The sequence below is a fragment of the Biomphalaria glabrata genome, chromosome 3 (assembly GCF_947242115.1).
Source record: "Biomphalaria glabrata chromosome 3, xgBioGlab47.1, whole genome shotgun sequence".
Taxonomy (NCBI): Eukaryota; Metazoa; Mollusca; class Gastropoda; family Planorbidae; genus Biomphalaria; species Biomphalaria glabrata.
The window spans coordinates 11,942,010-11,950,940 of record NC_074713.1 but is presented as its reverse complement, the minus strand read 5'-3'; positions in this window follow the sequence as shown (position 1 = coordinate 11,950,940).

The following is an 8,931-nucleotide window of genomic DNA, read 5'->3' as shown; positions in this document are numbered from 1 at the left end:
TCAGTAAATTATCATTTGTGTCTTTATTGCTCTGCTAACCTTACTCTTCTCTTGTATGCCTATTTTATCAATAAAGAGTGGGAGGCGGTGGCTGAGTGGTTAAGCGCTTGGCTTCCGAACCTGGGGTCCTGGGTTCGAATCTCGACTGGAATTTTGAATTTCGTGATTTTTAGGGCTCCCTTGAGTCCACTCAATTCTAATGAGTACCTGATTTTAGTTGGGGAAAGTAAAGGCGGTTGGCCGTTGTGTTGGTCACATGAAACCCTGCTCCTTAACCGTTGGCTATAGACACATCTTCTACTCCATAGATCGCAGGATCTGAAAGGGAAACCTTACTTACTACAGTAAAGAGTAGATCTAGCAATAGTCCAAGAATTTTGTTGGCGTGTACATAAGTGTAAGTAAGATTAAGCTTCGGGCAGTATGGGCTTGTTAACCGTGGCTGGCTACCACATAGGAGAAGGATAACTCTGCTGCCTTGCAGCTATATCCAAGCATAAGAAATGTTTTGGAAGTCAACCCTGAGAAAAATCAGGAGCCGGCGACGCTTAAGCAGTTTGCAGCACCCAAAGCTACACCCTAGCAGAGCCTGCGACGCCGCTGACCCCAAACTGTTTCGACACTTGCCGTTCCTAAGGATACAACTGCTGCGTGGAGGGGGGGGGGGGGAGGGGAGCCGATGTGATGGCGACATCGTTCCAGTGGCGTAACTAAGGGGGGGGGGAGGGGGGGGAGAAATTTAAAATCCCCCCGGGCCCCCACCTAGGGGGGGGGCCCCCAAATGGGTGTCCGAAATTTATTTGTAAATACATAAATTAATATATTTGATTGACAAATAGTGTCAACGGGTGTCTTTTTTTTTCAACATTTATGGATTAAAAATTTATCACAAAGACTAAAACTAGATCTAGGTCTATCAGTACGTTGACTTTGTTGACATTTTAAAAATATTTTTTCCCACAGAGATTAAAGTTTTTTTTTAAAGTTAGTTTTACATTTTAAACTTTGTTGCCACGAATAAAACTGCATGATAAACAGCGAATTCCAGGTATCTTGTTACCTTTACTAATAATAGATCTAAATGGCGAGTATTTTATGGCTACACTAATTAACCTTGAAGCAAAATTTACAGAATCGAGTATAACAGATCCAAAAGTTATTCTTAATAATGCAAGAATAGTCCATTATTCGGGTTTGGCGTTTATAATTTCAGAATTAAACTTCACACTCGAGTTATTACCCCTCTATTCATCTTTCATCAATCCAATGGAAACTCTATTTTTATTTCCATCTAATCCTTTTGCTTTCGCACAAAACATAAACAACAAACAATAACGTAATATCATATAATATTAGCACATCCTTCCTTTTGAAGTTATTATCACATCCTTCCTTTTAAAGTTCTTAAGAGTGATATCTACCATTTGGGGGCCCTATGCAAAACTGATCGCGCGGGGCCTAGTCTGGGTAGGGATGAGCATAATGTCAATATTATTTTTTTTGAATTAGAAAATAGGCCTACTTTCGTCTTTGCAATAAATTTTTATCAAATGAAAGCTCGCAATGCCACTTTTTATTTATTGGCACCCCAAAATGTCAATTTCGTCTATTCTTAAGGAGATTTGAATAAATTTAAAAAAAGTTCAGGACTTTATCATATATTTTGCCTTTTCATGAGATTTCCTGGAGGCCCTGGAAAATCAGGAGGTCACGAAAACCCTGTTATTTTATATACGTTATAATGGTTTAATTTAATAATGTACACTTAGAATTAGCGCGTGTCCTATGAAAGCGGGGGGCCCACTGAGACCGCATAGGCTGCAGTGGCCTAAGGCCGGCCCTGTCTAGTAGGAACTTCAACAATTCGTCCACTTCTGGTTGTCTTGACTGGCACAACAAGTTCTCTAGACGTTGGTCTATAACTGTCTGTTTCGTTTGTTCCAACAGTTTGCAGTTCATTGTCTCCATCGGTATCATAGTACCCAGAGATGTCTTCATCGAAACTCTTATTCAAAAAGCGTTGATTTCTTCTGTATGTTTTTCCGTTTGTCTTTATGATGTAAGATCTGGGTGCTGAATGTTTTTTTATGACAACTGCTTTCTGCCATGTTTGACCTAGACGAACTCTCCGACAGAATAATCTTTAGGTAGTCTTGCTTTTGCATTGTATTTCACTTTGCTTTTCATCTGTCGTTCGTTGAGTAATGTCTCTGCATTTTCAGCTACCGATAGTTTCAATAGTTTGGGATCAGTTGGAATAATTCCCCGAGTCTTCTACTCGTCAGCAGTTGTGATGGTGAATACGGCAGTCCACTTATCGGAGTATTTCTATACTCGAGCATAACGAGATAGGGATCTTTCCCACTTTTGTATGCTCTGAATCCTTTTGCTTGCGCACAAAACATAAACAACCAACAATGACGTAGTACCATATAATATTAGGACAGAATCTTCTTCATGCAGTGGAAAATTAAGAATTTTTTGCCTATCTTGAATTCTGGTCAAAGCTCTTGCTCCCAATTAATATAGTTCGGAAGAAACTACAAAAGTCTGGACTGCATAATAGGAAAGCTGCTAAAGAAATTAGTACCCTTTCATGCTTTCTGCAAAATGATGAGAAACTGACAAAAACCCAATCCATCAAAAAAGCAAAAGAAGGTAGTGAATACTATGGATTCCCTGTAGTCCCTGTGGGAAGCGTGGTCGAGAGGCTAAGTGCGCTTGAACTTGGCTTGTCTTGGCTACCTAGAAGGGGACTCGAGGTTCGACACCCGACTCGACTCGGGCAGAGTTGCATTTACTAAAGGCAGAACGGAAAACCAACTCCTAGATTGGACCAAAGCTATAGCATGCTATAAGCATGAAAGTAACGCTATATAAAAGCTATAGAAGAAAGAAAAGACTTGATGGGAAGTTGAGTTCTAATGTAGGACTGTCAATAGAACTGCAATTCAAACGTGTTGCGACAGAAGTGCTGGACAGATTTCATATGGAGATGAAGGGCAGATTCCAAAGGCTGGAAAGAAAATTGATACCTTTGGGTTTCTTCTTGAACCAAGACACCTGTTAGATGAAGACCCGCTTATGACAAACTGTGCTACTTTTCCTGTTTGTATGATGTCATTGATGCACGAGCACTTTTCATCAACAAACCAGTAATACAATCACCAATAGACATATTGAGGAAACAGGCTTCATATGGTAATTACGTGTGCTCAAACTTTGCAACCTCCTCCGAATACTGCTAACTCAGGCCACTTCCATTACGTCATGTGAGAGATCATTCTCAAAGCTCAAGTTCATCAAAAGCTATCTCAGGAGCACAATGACACAAGAAAGGCTTATCATGGCTTTAATGTCAGTGAAGTCACAAATACTAGAAAGTATCGATGTAGTTGATGTTATAGATGTCTTTGCTGCACAGAATGCACGACGTGAAGCGATATCAATTGAGATTTGTCACTTGTGCATTATTTAACTAATAAACAAAGCTTTTATTCATTAAAATAGTCTTGATTACTTTTTGTTAAGTTTACTGATATACTGAACCAATTTGATTTGGGGCTTATATATTTTTGCGTACATTATTCCATGTCATATGTCGAATGTCAAAATGCAAGGGGCCCCCAAAGAGGTCAATCCCCCCGGCTCCCAAATCCCTAGTTACGCCCCTGCATCGTTCTGACCACGGCTAATGCCCATTTCCATGAAATGATCCAAAGGCGCTTCATGACTGAAGGAGGCCATAAAAATAACAAAGTAAAATGTAAGTAGCCTAGCAACCAGGGCCTGACAGGCAAAAGCCCGCTGTCAAAAGGGTTACTTTTAATGACATTAAGTCCCGTAAACGATTTTGTAAAAGCGGCACCCAAAGCGTCATGAGGATCAACCACCTTGTCTTTTTTTTTTAAAGATCTTTTAAAACATTAACAGCGTTGTGTTAATCTAACACGTTTTACTGAAATATGGGCTAGCCCATACACGTATGACCCAACTTCAGGTGACTTTAAAGTTTTAAAAAACAACATAAAACCTATATCTAAATTGTAGCCCTATAAAAATTGCGTTAGTGTGAATATATACTGTGATAAATCTATAACGAGACCCTATGCTTAAAAAAATCAGTAACGAATTTCATTAGATTTTGGTGTAGTATCTTATACAATAATCTATAGTTCAACTTTTACGAAAATCGACTTACAGATTGCATGTCAAAATCGGCACTGACATGTATATTTTATTATTGTTCTAATATTATCAGTGGTGGGTTCGTCGCAACATGCTCGGATTTCCCCGCTTTTTAATAATTCCCTAATCACATTAATGCTCTAAAGCTACTGCACATAGATCTTATCTTATAAATTTTAAGTTCCTTCAAATGAAATCATTGGTTTTCCTGGCTGATTCATGCAACCCATTCCGTGCTCTAATGGTAGTAATGGAAAAGGAGAACTTGTACGACTTTGTCCTAGCATATAGAGCAAGATAAATGTCCTTATCATTGTAACTTGCTAAGTAACTTGCTGAGTATATTATTATTATTATGTTAGAAATGAACGAGTAGTCATTCTCTGGCGCTGCCAGGGTCGAGTTTCGCTAAAGAGAAACAAAATTCATCGTAGTCCCTTTAACAGTTTCCACTGAGGAATTTTCTGGTGATGTGGCAGGTCTGCAGCAGTACCGCCCTCTGACAGGCAACGAAGATGTTCCTAGGAATGTTAAGGGCCTTGAAGGTGTCTGTGAGGTCAGTTGTTATTATCCCCTCGGTTGATATAACAATGGGGTATATTGTTATTTTGGACAATTTCCATAGACGCTTAATCTCCAAGCCTAGGTTCCCATATTTTCTTTGTTTTTCTATCTCAGTTTTTCGTAAATTATGAGACAGTGGTACGGCGATATCGATAATGGTAGCGGTTTTTTCTTTTTTATCGATGAACAGCAGATCCGGGCGATTGAAATCTACCGTTTTGTCGGTCAGAATAGGCCTATCCCAGTACAGCAGATATTCAGTAGACTCGAGAACCTCTTGCGGAGAGTATTTATAATAAGGGGGAGTGTCCTTATCGATCAATTTGTACGTCAAAGCCAGGTGTTGGTGTATTAACTTTGCAACTTGGTTATGGCGACCTAGGTAGGCTGATTCTGATAGGGCTGGACATCCTGCCATAATGTGTTCAATCGACTCGCCCACATTTCCACATTTTCGGCATTTGTCGACAACATTGAGTTTCAGGATATGCTTCTCGTAATTTTTTGTCCTGATTACTCTGTCCTGTATTGCTGTAACAAAGCCTTCTGTTTCAGGGTAGAGATGACCTGCTTTGAGCCATGTTAAGGAAGCAGCCTTGTCGATGTTGTCCCCATGTAATGAAGCCGGAAATTTTCCGTGGAGTGTTTTTTCTTCCAATTGGCGAATCTCATGCCCTACGTCGTCCAAACCGATATTGACATCAGCATTGTGTAGGTTCAGAGGGGTTGCATCGGAGTCGTATTTCCGTAGGAAGGAAACTAATTTGTTGCTGGAGGCGAGCAGTTTTGATCGTATTTTTAAAACTTGCATCTTACACAATTTGAAGATATTCTGCAATCCACGACCCCCATCCTTCCTGGGCAGGTATAACCTTATGGTGGAGGACTTGGGGTGTAGGCATCGAAACTTGGTTAGTAATTTTCTAGTGAGTCTGTCAATGTCATGTAGGTCGGTGTCAGTCCATTTGATCACACCGAACGTGTAAAGGAGCACAGGGACGGCCCAGCTGTTAATTGCAGTGATGAGATTACTGCCAGACAGTTTGGTGTTGAGGATTTTATTAACTCTTTGCCTATATTTGCCAAGAAAGTCCTCTTTTAATTTCTTATGGTTTATCTTGGCATTCTGGTTTATTCCAAGATATTTATAAAGAGAGGCAGAGTTCAATTCCTCGATGCCTTCAAATGCAATGTTGGTGTTCGTTGCCTTGCCCTTTTTAATGCTTATAATGCCACACTTATCCAGGCCAAAAGACATACAGATATCGTCACTAAAGCATTTTACCGTTTTGATTAAGGTGTGTAATTTTTGCTCGGTTTCTGCATATAGCTTTAGATCATCCATGTATAATAAGTGGGACACACATTTTGTACATTTAGTGTCAACCCTAAAACCGTTTGTAGAGTCTTGGAGTAATGTAGATAGAGGATTAATCGCTAGGCAGAACCAGAGTGGAGATAGTGAGTCACCCTGGTATATACCTCTTCTTATGTGCACAGAACCTAGTTTATCACGATTTAGGTGCAGGTTTATCTTCCAATTATTCATACAGACTTTTAATAGTTGTTTTATTCTTGGGTTGATTCTATGGATGTCCAGGGTTTTTAATAGCCAATCATGCGGAACTGAATCGAAAGCTTTTTTGTAGTCGATGTAACACATGTGTAAATTTCTCTTTCTTCTATTAGCTTGATGCAATATAATACCATCTATAGTTAGCTGTACTTTACAGCCCATCGACTCTTCAATGCAACCTTGTTGTTCATCTGCTAGTAGCTTATGGGCAGAACAAAATTTATACATTTTACTTTTTAAAAGTGAAGTTAATAGTTTATACACCACTGACAGACACGTGATAGGGCGATAGTTTGATGGTTGGTTCGGATCCCCTTTTTTGGGGAGGAGAGATGTTCTCCCTTCAGTGAGTTCCAACAGCATTGAAGACGGTTCCGATATTAGCTCGTTAAAACTTATTATTATTATTATTATTATTATTATGCAATTGCAAAATACGGATCGAAAAAGAAACGTAAATGAGAACAGCTGAAAGATAAGAAACAATAAATCGCTAGAATCCTCTGGCAATACATTCCCCCATGCTTTGCTATACTTAATGCCTATGTCTGTAAGCAAAGAAAAAATCAACTTATTTTTTTCTCCATTTAAAGTAGCCATTCGTGCTCGGGCACGCTCAGTGCGCTGGTCTATCTGCTTTGTAGACACAAGGGTAAGGGGGGGGGGGCGCTATCTTTGAGGTTTCCATGCTGCATGTGGGCTCAGCAAACAGACCCAGTTCAAATCCAATCACTGTTAAAAATTCCTGGAGTACAGCAGGACTTGCACATAGAGCTCCATAGTTAGATAGCCAAACTATATATGTTCATATAGCACAAGTAGATCTACTTAGTTTAGAGAAACATTATCAATGCTAGTAAAAGAAAAACACACTAAATGGAAATCAAATTCAAAATACTTACTACAAACATGGCCGGACATGGGGCAGTGCAGACTGTTCAGCTTCAAAGTTCTCACCCTCCAGGGTTCCCCCACAGATATCCTGTCTAGGCCTCTACTTACTTAGATCGGCGCTGACAATACACTACGCGAAAGGACAAATGAGGAAAATATTGTAGCAGTGACTAGATCTAGATCTAAAACCCTGGTTTGACAATCTTGGGGACTATTGGCTTAAGAAACTTTCAGGAACGTGTGCTTCTTTAACTTCAAGTTTTAACAACTAGATCAAGCTGACCAAACTCATCTAACTACCTCCCAAAGACGTACTTTTGGAAGGTCTAACAATTGATAGAAGGCATTAAAGAAATAAAATAACAACATTTCTTTTTTATTGTCTAAATGAGAGGAAGACATATGTGTAAATATTTTAGGAAGAAGATGTAACAACATTATAAAACTGTCTCTGTTATCTTCTTATCTTATGAAATACAGGAGTCACTTCAAACAAGAATAATATAGAAAATACATTTTAAAAATGCTTACATTAAGTCTACTTGTTTCAATTAGTTTGGATCAGCAAGTATATTTATGATGGACCTAGACATACTAAATCTGTGCGATAGAAATATTTTAACCAATCATTTTAGCCCTCTCAATGCATTATGATCCTATCACTTGTCTGGACAAGTTGTGAAAGGGGGAGGGAAGAAGAGGGTATCTTGTGAATGTTTACATGATCGTTTTTTTTTTTTTAATTCCTACAACAATGTTCAATCAGAGCTCAAGATTCCTCAAGGGGACTAATTCCACTTATACCTCCACATCTGTCAAGTACGATTTCTTTCCATTGTTCAAGATACCAAACAAAATAATTACTTTCCAATAACTTAAATGGTTAATTTTTAAAATTGATTCTTGTAATGTCAGGTAAAAAAAATAATTGTACAAAATTTCAGCTTAATCCGAGATTGGATGTGAGGGAAATAATGTGTACAAACTTTTTACAAGACAGACAGACGGATAGACAGACAGACACAGTGAGTTGATCTTTTCCTCCTTTATAAATCTGATGGTGGTCAGTGGCTTCTCATTCTGCTGATTTCTTGTAAGGCTTCATTGTTGCAAGAAATGGTGAGCTTTACACAATTAACTCTTTCTCATCTAATTGACGAAGCCAACGTTGATGTGACTCCCATTATCTAAATTGGTTTTTGGATTTATAAACTTTAACTTGTGTTGCTAAATAATTCAATAATTCCTATAATTCAATACCAAATAAAACATTTTCTGATGAAAAACAAAACAAACAAAAAAGTTATTGAAGTTTAATCATAACAGGATAATGAAATACAAATAGTACTATCGGAACAAGAAAAATAATTACGGAGAGAAAGAGTTAAGTTTATTTCCAGTCAAGAAAACTAGTTCTCCAAAAGACGCGATGCACCAAATGCTCAACTAGATCAACTAGTCATTCAACTCTTTTACTAAATACAAAGAAACATTTCAGTCGCGTCTGCTATTTCCAGCTGTAGCCGTGTTCAAGTGGAAAAAAAGAGACGTAAACCAAAATTTAATTTGAAAACTTATAGCCGGTTAAACCAGAGTTTTCACTGTGTCGCCGATTAGGTAGATTGTTTTTCCAGAGATTTGAAAAGTTGTACCGGTTAAACCAGAGTTTTTACTGTGTCGCCGATTAGGTAGATTGTTTTCCCAGAGAC